Source organism: Mustela nigripes, chromosome 2, assembly GCF_022355385.1.
Source record: "Mustela nigripes isolate SB6536 chromosome 2, MUSNIG.SB6536, whole genome shotgun sequence".
In the NCBI taxonomy this organism is placed as follows: Eukaryota; Metazoa; Chordata; class Mammalia; order Carnivora; family Mustelidae; genus Mustela; species Mustela nigripes.
In genome coordinates, this window is record NC_081558.1 from 119,665,625 (window position 1) to 119,678,388 (window position 12,764).

Genomic DNA, 12,764 nt, shown 5'->3' on the forward strand with positions numbered 1-12,764 from the left:
CTTAGAAATGTTTCATTAGATTTATTCTTGGCTACATATGTATTTTGGTTATCATAAATTTTATATATATATATATACTTAAGTGAGCATAAAGAAATAAAATTCTTTTACTATAACTTGTGTGTATAGGTTTTAACATAAAAGTTCCTGTAAAGAATGTTGAATCTTGCTTCTAACAACTGGAGATTATATTCTTCTTGAACACATATAGAAATTTCATAAAATTCATCATTTTCCACTTTGCTAATCTTCTCTTTTAATTCATATTAAATACTTAACTCATACCATATTTTAATTACAATGATTTTATTTTTCATTATAAAAGCCTATTTATTTTTCTTTTTTAGATTTTTCTGGTATGTTAGGATAGTGCTTTCTAGCATTGTTATGTTTCTAATCTCATTATGTATTATTTGAATCATTCTTGTTTAATATTCAATAACTGATAATTCTGTTGTTCTACTTATTCTTGTTGGTGAATTTTGCCTTATGTATGTATATGTTTTATTAAGATAACATGTTTGTTTGGTGGCTTTATTTATGAAAATATGGTAAGAGCTGGTTTGAGGATTCATCCTTTGAGAGGAACTTTGCATTAGTTCCTGCCAGGCATTTAGAAGTATTAACAGCTCAACCCTACTCTAAATTGATTTCTTGTTTTAAGGTTCTCAGGATATTTAGATGCTGTGAATCCATATTTTAATCTCATGGGAAACAAGAATTGTGATTATGCATTTCAGGTAGACTTTTTCCAATCTAAAAGTCAGGCTCAGAGGAGAGATATTCCGGGTCATCTTCTTTTGGTGGCAGCTGTTATTTTTAATCAAGAGTCTATTCTGTAGAATATCCTGAATTTATTCATTGGCACACTTCTGACTCCCACTTTACATGGACCTTGCCCTCTGTGCGATACAGGTTCATAAAAAAACTAAGCATCTTGAGTGCTATGATTGACAAATGTTCTCGGAGCAAATATTATTTCAGCATTAGTTTATCACCTGGGTTTCAGGTTCTCCATTGGTCTTTAGCCCTTGGGAATTTCCCTTATTTTCCTGCAAATCTGTGTATGTGTTTGAAGGATATTTATCATCACTTACCAGTTTTATCAAGTTATCTAGTTCACCCTCCCATAAAAATAAGTATTTGAAAATAAATTCTTGAGGATATCTTTAAAATGAAACTGACAGATCAAAAGATATATAACCTGGTCATTTTCAAAATTCCTGCTCCCCTAAAAATGAGGGGCAAATTTGCAGTTCTGTAAACAATATAGAGTGCTTAATTTTTTGCACACTTGATAAATTTTGCTCTGATTAACAAAACATTGCAACAATTCATATTTGTTTTAATATGTGCTTCTTTTTTATTTTTATGAAGATTACCTTTTTTATATGGTTAGGGACCATTGGGTCTTAGTTTTTATAAATTTCCTGCTCTTCTATTTTGCCAGCTAGGAAAAAACAATACAAGGGGAAGGAAGAGAAGGCAGTTGGAAAACATTATTTAAAATTTTAAATAATTAAAAAAATGTTTTTAATCATTTATCTTTTAAAGTTAATGTTTGTGAACTACTGATTCTTTGGGTGGGTGGGTTTTGGGTTATATATTCCCTGAATTTGTGTGCAAAAATATGTTGATAGCAATAGATGATCAGTATCTATGATTTTCATTAAGCTCTTAAATGTGATTCAGACAATTAAGATTCAACATTATATTTAATACAATTTTATTCTTTTACACAAAGTCTAGATATCAATTCATAATTGTTCTCTTGTCTTTGGGAAAGTTTTCTGAAACAGTGGAATCAGAAGAAAAATGGGTACATAGTGAAGAATATAAAATGGAAGTTTCATATCCTTAATGGAGATTTTAGAACTCAAAGGATTTTAGTAACTTAAAAAATCCTTCAAAGATGATCCAATTTTCCTCCTATTTTATGGATTGAACTACTAAAACAAAACAAAATCTCTACATAATTAAGTGTTGATAGTTGTCTTTGTGGACATTGGCTCTTGAACAGTCTTTACCTGATAAATACACAACACTTAAGTAGGCTACACAGAAACAATCTTAAACACTGATTTTAAAGACAAAGTTAAATACATAATGGTTCATATTTGTTTTCTTCCACACAATGATCTTGTATGGAATTTTACATTGACGTACTTTTTAAGGAATGCAGAGGAGAGACAAATGGAGGTTGTTGATTCTGCCTTGTGGAAGAAATATGGAAAACATAAGTGATGAGACAATGCTGTGAAATTCATTCTAATTAAAATAGAAGCAGAAGGTAGCAAAATATGGAGCATGAGAGTTATGATCAATTAGTTTAGCCTTGGAAATTTGATCTTGGTATAGTTGCAAGGTATTACATTTATTTAAGAAGACAAATATAACTAGCTTTTTTGGTATCAAAATTTCAAAATTTTGTTACTATACTTTGATAGTAATTTTGATAGGGGAGGTGGGAAGAATACATTTGGTGAGAGATTTGGCTTCATGAAGATAAGGATCTTTGCATGTTTTATTCAATGGTGTATCCCAATTGCCCAGGATAGTACATGTGCATCATTGATAATTATTATTGTTTTTATTAAAAACCAGGATGGCATTTTTTATCTTGGGTTCACATATGAGGATTCTAATCATAATAGCAATGATTCAATATATAGGGTCCTAGAATTTCAAGGCTACATAGGATGTGGTAGGAAAAGGTCATACACTGAAGTATATTTATTTTGTGTTTAAGAAAAATAAAACTCAGAATAGTTAGTGGCTTGGTACTGGTAACTTAAAAAGTTAGTGACAGAACTAGAACTAGAACTCAAGACTGCTAAGTCCCCGTCCAATCCCTGTTCCCACATGTTGTGTTGTCATTTTCCCTTGTTTCCTCAAAAAATAGAATTTAATCACAGAGTCTAACTTTTATCTATTTATTTATTTGGAGAGATAGTTCACATATTACAAAATTCACTCTTTTTGTAGCATGTCATTTAGTGGTTTTTAGTATATTTGAAATGCTGTGCAACCATCTTTGCTCTGTAATTCCAGACCATTTTCATCATCCCCAAATAAAATACGAGTCCATTAGCAATTGTTCTCAACTCCCCATGACTGAGAGCTGCTAATTTTACCTTTAATCTACTTTCTGTCCCTATGTCTTTGCCTATTCTGAGCATTTCTTATAAGTGGAATCATTAAAATAAGAGGCATTTTAGGTCTGGAGCCTATAACTTCATCAAGTTTTCAAGGCTCATCCATATTGTAGCATCTATTAGCCCTTCATTTCTTTTAAATTCTGGATAAATTACAATATATAAATTCCAATATATAAATATAATACAACAGAGAAACATCTCTGTTTATTAGCCATTGGGCATCTGGGTTGTTTTTACTTTTTTATTATTATAAATACTGTTGCTGTGAGCATGTATGTATAAATTTTTATAGGGTCATATGTTTTCAGTTATTTTTGACATATACATATAGGACCAGAGTGACTGGTCATGCAATAACTCTATGTTTAACCATTTGAGGAATTGCCAGACAGTTTTCTAAAGTGGTTATACCATTTTATACTCCCACTAGCAATGTATTAAGGTTCCAATTTCTCTACATTCTTGCCACATTCTTCCCAACATTTTTCTTTCAAGTTTTTCTTTGATTAGCTTGTTGTTAGTCCAACTATTACTAACGCCACAACAACTGTGATGTTAAAATATTACCATTGATTGTTTCTGACAAACATGGCCAGTAAAAAGGCTGTTTTCACTGGGCGACTTTTAAATGAAGACATGCCTTGTGAGTAGGGTTCCCAGGAACTATCAAACAAGTTAAATAATTGCAATTTTCTGAGATGAAGCTTTGCAAGAGCTCCAGCCCGATTCTGACTCTTCCTGTGGCTGGTAGGCTGATGTTTTATGTAGTAATTATGGGCTGTTGACTTTTGAGACTTCCACAGAAGTAGGGACAGAGTGACAGGAATAGGTCAAGTTAAAATGCCATAAAACTCACTGTTCTTACCAAGAATCAGCAATTTTCTTGAATAAAGGTTTTCTGTGTTGTTACAAGGCTTTGGTTAATTTCCAGAGTTCAGAGAAGTTGGTTTTAACAAATTTTATTTTTCCTGGCTTAAAAACAAATTTCTTTTTCATATCAAAGCATCCATTTAACAAACATAACTATGAAGCAAAGTTATATACATTTTATGAGCATACTTAGCCAACTAATCATGTAATCTTTAGCCCAAGGAAACTTCTACTAAACTAGATAGCACAGTTAAGGGAATACTTTTTTTTTTTTTTTACAATATAGTTTGATGGTAGCTATGATAAAGGCATTTGCAGGGTACTAGTTGAGTACAAAATAGGGACAGTTAAATCATGTAAAACTGGCAATAAAATATAATTAAAATAGAAAGTTCAGGTAGGAAATGATTTTGACTTTTTTTGCGGGGGGGGGTAGTATTTTAGTTGCTTTTCATAAGACAGCAGGTTTTTGGAGGTCCTTATGCGATCATTCTCATTGACCTCATCCCCTGACTTGTTTTCTAGTTACCAGGAGGTGAAGTCCTGCATTCAGGAAAAGAGAGAAAAGAAAGAACAGGGAGAAGGCAAAGAGCTTATTTGGGAAAACTGAAAGGAGAAAAATGTGTGCATATTTTGTTTACAGAAGAGACTGAGTACACACTCTTTTATGGATCTGTGCCTAAAGGAATGCTAAAAAATACAAAGGGCGTATTTTATGAATCTTTAGTAGACTCATACTTGCAGTGCCAATCTTCCTTTAACAGCATGTGTGGAGTGTGTGAAAAGTAAATTCTGTCGTCTTTTCTTTCTCTTTTTTTCTGGTTTTGTTTTTAAGGAAGCATAAACAATCCAAATAAAAAATATTGACCAGGTTTAAACTATGCTTTATGTATTAAAATCTAAGCAAATGAACAAACTGCATTCAAAGCGATGGCTTAAGGATGATATTTTAGGGGAAGAAAATACCTTTAAAAGCTGGACTTTGCCAGAATTCAGAATTTTCACCTTCTTTCTATACTTGGACTAAGAAGGTCTAGGTCTCCAAATGGTGACAATTTACAACTTAAATTCCATCTTAGAACTCAGCTTACTGCCACTTTAGAAAGTGATCTAATAAACTAATTCCTACTGGGTTTTTAATTACTGATAATTATCTGATGCAAAGCCATTAAAGGCATAACCCTTATGTCAGTATACCCTTCTGTGAATCATACAGGAAATTAATTTCAAGGAATATTGCCTTTGATGACATATCTACCCTCTCCCCACCTGTCCTCCTGGGACTATTTGAAATATGTGACAAGCACTGTTGATACTTGTTAGCATTTTTATCACAAGGTTATCAGAAGAAAACAATTAACAGGACATAGAGCAGCAAAGGTAGTAGCATAGCTAATAGAAGGAGATGACTTTGAATTCACATAACTCAGATCTAACCCTCACCAGCTGTATAGCTCTTAGGAAATGCTCTAACATTTCTGAACCTATTTCCTTGCCTTTGAATTGGAAATAACAGTATTTACTTCATATGGGTCTAGGAGAAAACGAAATGGTATATCTTATACAAAGTGCTAGAATAGCTACAGCTAAAGAAAGGAGCAATTGTTATGGGGGCAGTGGTGATGAGTGATCTTGGTTAAGGTCATGGTCACATTCAGGGCTATAAGAAGACTGAGATTCTGTATGGGCCCAAGGGCATTAGAATGTCTTTCTCCTCCTTTGCAGAGTTCAAGAGGCAGGCTGTCTTCAGGATCCCTCTGCCACTGAGGGTTTCGTTGTATGGATGTAGGCTTGCTTGTGCCCAGTGCTCTCTAGCAGTCACTGAAAATGCAAGCAAGGGAAATTTCCATTCTTCTAGGAGCCCTTAGTTAACCCAGCAGTTCTGGAACATTTTCAGTTAGGTTCTTGGAACCCTGAATCACTTTAAAATCTGCTATCATTACTTACCTCAGTCTCAATTAACAAGCAGATGGAAGAGGCCATGATTGTTTGCACACATGCGCACACAGGCGTGCACACACACACATACTTTTTTTTTCCTCCCTCTGCAAGCCACTGTTTTAATATATAATGTAGGAGAAGAAGCTGGTCTGAAAGAATCAGTTCCGATTTCCCATAGTGTTCCTCTGCCCCCATGCCATCAGCACAGTAGTTATGAGATCACACCATGTTCTCATAGTGACTCATTGAGGCCATTCTACCAATGCTGTAATTTTAGCAAGGAACAATTAGGATTCTGCAGTAGGAAGATATTTATATTTGGCAAATAAATTGTGCCAATAAAAAGCCTTAAACTAAAGGTTTTCTTCAGTGAGGACACTTCACATTCATAATTACCTTTCGTTAGGGGTATTTTCCCAGGGTTTCTCTATCATGCTATCATGCATGTGATATTTGGCTTTTTTTTTTTTTTTTGACTGGAGGAAGTGTTGAGTCTAGGATTCTTCTCAGGATTTGAAGTCTTAACCAAAGGCATGGGGTGGAGATGTAGAGAAAGGTATGGATGGAAAAGATAATTGTTAGTAGGAAATAGGGCAAAAAGCAGAGTGTGAGAGTGGCGTCGTTTTAAGTGAGGTTTTAAGTGAGATGCTCAGGGGTCTGGGTGAAGTTTTCTCTCTGTGTAGGATAGGTACTAACAAAAGAGAAGTAGGTCTAGAGATAGGGAAGAGTGTCAATTTTGGACATGCCCGTGAAATAGTAGGCAGAACATCTCAGTCATTGGAAATCAAGATCTGCTGTCCTGACATATAAATGTTGGGGGCCTTAGTGTAAATGTGGTTTTTGAAGCTAAGGGAACGGATGAGATAGTACCGAAATGCTATGTGAGAAGTGGGTTTCGTACAGAACCTGAGAGAATGTGAACACTCATGGGGATGCCGCAATGAGAGGACAAGCATGAAAGGTTCGTAAGTGTGGATGCAGAGGCAGCAAGGTCGTCAGGAGGGAGTCACGCCACAAAAGCCAGGAAGGAGGAAGGTTTCAGAAGAGAGAGGTTAATAGTGACCTCTGCAATTGTTTCCTAACTGGTCTCTCTGCCCCTAGTCGCTTCTCCCATGCTCTCTAGCTTCATTCTGCCGTCCAAATGCTCTCTCCTAGCACACAGGTCTATTTGCTTTCTTAGACTTGTAGTTATTCGATGTCTTTAGCGTTCGGACTTTCTTGTGTAAAAGAATTACCTAAGCCTAATTCATCACCTACACCTAATTGGCTTATTGAAAAGCCAGTCCTGGGCCTCCTACCCAGAAATATTAACTAGGATATCTGGATCTGAGAATATATCTTTTTAAAAAGGCCCCCAGGTGGTTCAGTTGCACATGGTCTACTGACACTTTATGGAACAGTGGCCGAGGGGGATGAAGTTCAAGTTCCCTAGTAAAAGATGCATGACCTTTAGCCCCTGGCTTCCATTTCCATTTCTTTCCTCACCATTCCCTTCCTCTTTCTACCAACCCATCTCCGTCATGGACCCTGTTTTCTAGCCTTGCCCGAATCATAAAGACAGGCTGCGGTTGGTAGAGAGAGAAGTCCTTTCTGGAAAAGGGACCAGGTTATTCAAGCGGACCAAGGTGAGGCAACGCGATGCGAGAAAATAAGGACCAGTCCAGTTTGAATGGTTGTAGCAGACACACACAGATAGGTCTGGACAGATGATGAGCTGGAGCAGACTGTGGAAAGCCCTGAATGTCAGATTGGGGAGTTTATCACTTTTCTGCAGTAAATCGGGATGCTTGACTCTTGAATGCTTTGTTTTGTTTGTTTGTTTGTTTTCTTTTTATATCCTGGATGTAAGATTCAGTACCTCCTTCTTATTACCGAGAGTGTCTTTACTGTTGATTTTTTTTCGGAGTCTGGACTTCATGTGGAGGAATCTAAAAATGAAGACTTGAAGGAAGGAAGAGAATTTTAAGTTTCTGGAAGGATTAAAGAATCTTGAATTACCCAGACTTAAATTTAACCACAGTCGGGAGGCAATTAATCGGCTTTCAGTTTTCCTAAGCCCAGTTAAGAGGCAGGTAAGCCACTGTGACTGTGCTCTTCACCTTTGTGAAAGAAAAAAAAGCAAAACATAGCTTAAGTGGCTGGAGTTCTGACTCCTCACCATCAAATTGAACACCATGTATTTTTTTCTCCAAGGAAAGATTTCAGCCTAGCTGGGTCCAAGAGAACATACGAGCACCTTATGCTGAATACACACTTAGAGAACTGGATGGGTTTCACCATCTGCTAAGCCTCACATAGCCTCCAGTTTGAAGTTGAAGCGATGTCAGAAGCTGATTTAAGCAGCTTACATATGTTGCACTGCAGGAAAAACATGGGACGCTGGGGACTCTGGAAAACAGTGCGAGGCATTTGGGGTCCATAAACGGTTCGTGTTTGTGATGAAATATGCCCAGTAGCTATAGGGCAACACTTTCTTCCCCCCTTAGATTTAAGTGTAGTTTTTTCCTCCTTTGCTTAGTACAAGTATTTTTACGTTACCTTGTGTATTTGCTGGAACCATGACCATCATTCATGCAGCAGGTAAGGTTATTTTAGTTAATCATAACTTTCTTTTGTTGCTTTAAGTTTGACAGAAAATGCCAGTACTATGGCATACTTTGGAAAATTATTCTAGGGATTTTCCATTATTGATAATGTTCTCAGAAAATCTAGGTGCACAATAAATGAATCGATTTATAGTAAATAAGCTTTAAAATTCTTTACGGGTTCCATATGCACACCAAATATGGTTCAAATCACTCAAATTGTCCTCCAAGGCCTGTGGTGTGACTGACTGTACTTACCTTTCTAGCCATATGTCCTCCTCTTTCTTATACTTTCCTATCCTGTGAATCTGTATGACGATCATTCTCCAAACACATTAGATTTTTAAAAATCTGTAACTGCATTTCTTTTCCCTTCTCTTCCCTTCCCTTCTCTTTCTTTTTGGCTTCTCCCTATCAGCTCTCTCCGTTGATAACTTATAAGAACCAGTTCAAGTTCCCTTTGTCCATGGAATCTTTTATAATAACCTGTTACAGTGTCCTTATAGTGCTCAGCATGGCCCTCCTTGCTTCATCGTTATTAATATCTTCAAGCTCTGCTTTTCATGGGTCATCCTTTTCTTTATCATACAATAATAATCCATGTTCTCTTCATGTGTATGGCAAATCCACCTCCTGTGAGCCTTGGGCAATTTTGAAAATTTCTAAGGCATGAGAATCAGCCGTTGTAATGAGGCAGGATACTATTTTTCCATTATTCTGCAGCTTTTAAGAAATGAGTAATTTCTTATATAAACTCAAATTTTGGAATTCCCTGAGCATGGTTGTAGATCTAGACACTTTTATACATAGGAAAACAACTGTCTAGTAGTGAGTATTGGTCAGACTTTTAGCGAGACATGAACTCTTCAAGGATCCACTCAACCTTTAATAGTTTATGTTTTTGCCACAGTCCCTGCTGGCATATACTTGTGAGTCTCAGGCTAATCCATTTCCCACATTTATTCTTCTTGTTCCTAGACACATTTCACCCCAGATTTCTCTGGATTTCTCTGCTGGTATCTTTTTATCATCTCAAATTGCTACCCCATGCTCCTGAAGGTGTTTGTCTACCCCTCTCATCCTCTGTGTGGACATGGATCCCTTCTGTAATTCCTCAAAGTGCAAATAACAATAGACTGCAGTGTTTTGACAAAACTTTCCTATAGAATGGAGTAGGAAACTTTAAATACAGATATCTGACACCATAGTTCTTGGAGTCTGTTTTCTATGCCCCTTACTAGCAATTTACCTGGGCCTGCCAATAGCTTATCCATCCTCTACTGGAGAACCTTCTTTCTCGATTTTCTCCCTATATCCCATTCCAAATGGAGGAAGCAAAAAAAACAATTCACGGAATAATCTCTGTAGAATTATATACCTCTCCCAGTGAAGTTAGTTTTTACACTATGAAGTGGAATGCGTTAACTTTTTTTCCCCAACTGAGGGATTGCCCAAGAACAATGGGTCAATACTTGTGTTGCTAATGAATAAAACTTTACATTAAAGTGGTGAACAAGGATCTAAGGAACAGCTCTCCAAAGTCAGATTTTAGCTTCCACCTTTGAAATGTAGCAATTCCTTAGAACAAGTGACATAAAGATAGGTTTGCCCCAATGGATGGATACTGAATAATTTATCACTAACGTTGTTTGGAATTGCTAGTGCATGGTGTTAATAAGAAAAGCCTGACTTTCTTTAAATTGATTTTATTACTCCCTTTAAAGTCTCTGCAGACAGTATACCCTCCTATGGTCTGCAGAGAGAGAAAAGTAGGTTGGGCAGGGGGAGCTTTTCATCTTACCAGTCCTTCCTGGAATCTCCCCAAATGGCAACTCTCCTTTATTTAATGACTTTAAGAACCAGATTCTATCTGCAGAGACATTAGAGAAAGGGTTGGCAGCATTTTGGGGGTGGAAGGGGCTGACTAAATATTTGTTTACATCCTGATTTCTAGGAAGGTAGGTTTCGTTCCTTCAGGACAAAAACTCTTACTCAGTTGAATTGCCATGCAGTGTTCCATCTAGAAATCATCTGGCCAAAGTGGGGTGCTCACAGGGTGTTCGTGTTCTTGAGTTGAATTAAATATATATCCTCTTTGTTTAAAATTTTTCTTTGCCAAGAATCATGGAGTTTCTTCTCCAACTTTCATGGGCAATCCCCTGTGCATCTAGTGTACCAATTTCTGTTAAGAAACTGGTAGAGTAGAAGGATTTGGCATAAAGGTTGTGAATCAGAGCACTGGTTCAGGCTACCTTTCTTGCATAGGGCCAAGGAGGGCAAAGGTTTCACATCACATATGACAACAAAAAGAAAGCTTGGAAACTGACCACCTGTCTTCACCACTGTAAGCTGTGAAATTGGGCAGGTTATTTAGTTCTCTATGCCCTAATTTTCTTACTTGCAAGTTGGAGAGGAGAGTACTCTGTTTTGAATTAGAGTTGTCATGCAGATTGAATGAGGTAACTCAAGCATAGCATTCAGGAGGATGAGGGAAACCAGGAACTCTTGTGCACTTTTGTGGGCGTGAAGTCTGGCACAAAGCAACACAGAGGGTCAACCAGCAGAACTTAATTGGATTAAGCACTAAGGACACACTTGTGCAGTGCTCGCTTTGGCAGCATGCACTCCAAAACTGGAACGATGCAGAGAAGATTAGCACGGCCCCTGTGCAGGGGTGGTACCCACATGCGCGCGCGCGCGCGCACACACACACACACACACACACACACACACACGTTACGCCTTCGTGCTTCCGTTCTTAGAAATGGAGCCAAGAGAACTTTTCACATAACATCATAGGACAAGTTAAGTGTCTTCAATTAAATAAGGATGAAAACTGACGTTTATGACATTTCTATCAGGTGGCAGACACCCTACAGAGGTTGCTTCATTTAATCCTCAAGGCATCCTTATAAGATTATTTTATCTTTAATAATTGGGAGAAATGATTCTCTGTGAGCGTCTATAACCTGACCAGACACAGTACTGAAAAAGGGGAAAGCTGGTGCTCAAACTCACATCTAAGTTTTACTCCATTCCAATGTCTCATACAGAGTCTGAAAAGGATGATTCTCTCTCTTTGTTTCCCTCATAGATGGTAGTGCGGAGGAGTTCATAGATCACACAACTTTCCAACGATGTCTCCGTGTCCTCTTCTCTTCTCTTTTCATATATTAGCCCTCCTTCTTCCAATCATCCCCTCCATTCTTTATAATCTGTTTTTTCTCATTTCATTGAAGATATATATATATATATATATCTTAAAGGATAAGAAAAATTCAGTTATGCCAACATTAATAGTTATACAAATTAAAGAGATTGGAACATCAGCTACTATTTAAAACAGAACAGATCAAGTGCATTTTCAGACGTCAGTCAGGTCAGACGATTCATTTCCTTCTTTTTTGAAGTTGACTTAGCTGAATAAAGCATTCTGGTTTTTAATGAGAGGACTTTAGGACAAGGTCCAAGTTCATTGATTTCTGTTCTATCCATACATTTTCTCACTTACTTTTCTAAAGAAGAAACTCTCTTCTTTAGAAGAAACTTTCTTCTAAAGAAGAAAATGGAACTTAAATTTTCACTGATTAAATAATTTCTCCTCTCAGGTAAAGGACACTTGTCATATGGCCACATGTTTTAACTAATGGATTGGTCAGTCGTTTTGAGTTTTCAGGTGACATTAACTTTCCAAACATTGATTTATCATATATGATCTGATGATGATTTGTGTTGCAAGGGTCCCGTGGACTGCTTCCAAACACACACACACACACACACACACACACACACACACACACCACACACACGCAAGCACACAAACACCCCATCCTTGGGCATAGTTGCATAAAGATGAATTAGACATAACTTGTAGGTTATGGCACAAGAGAGCACAGAAAGTGGTTCACAATGAGTTTCATTATGAAAGAATAATGCTATGGCCAAAAAGAAAAAAAAATAGAAGAGGGATGGAATAATAATAAATGCTCTTCATTTGTATTTGGTGCTGGGTTCTGTGAATTATTTATGTTTCTGGGCAAGGCCTGGGAAGTATTTCAATGAAGCCTAATTTGTCAAGGTTACTTCTACTTTACCATATTTTTCCTAACTATATCTTTCTGGATAGTACCACACATAAATATTTTCATTGTGTTGTGCATTTATTTGCAATATTGATGGCACTGTAAAATGTGGGGTATTAGCACCTCTT

At 36.8% G+C, this 12,764-nt stretch overlaps 1 pseudogene; it reads left to right on the forward strand.

Annotated features, from left to right (window-relative positions):
* The first annotated feature begins 11,156 nt into the window (after nucleotides 1–11,156).
* LOC132012726 (U6 spliceosomal RNA) lies at nucleotides 11,157–11,241 on the forward strand (annotated as a pseudogene).
* Nucleotides 11,242–12,764: the final 1,523 nt, after the last annotated feature.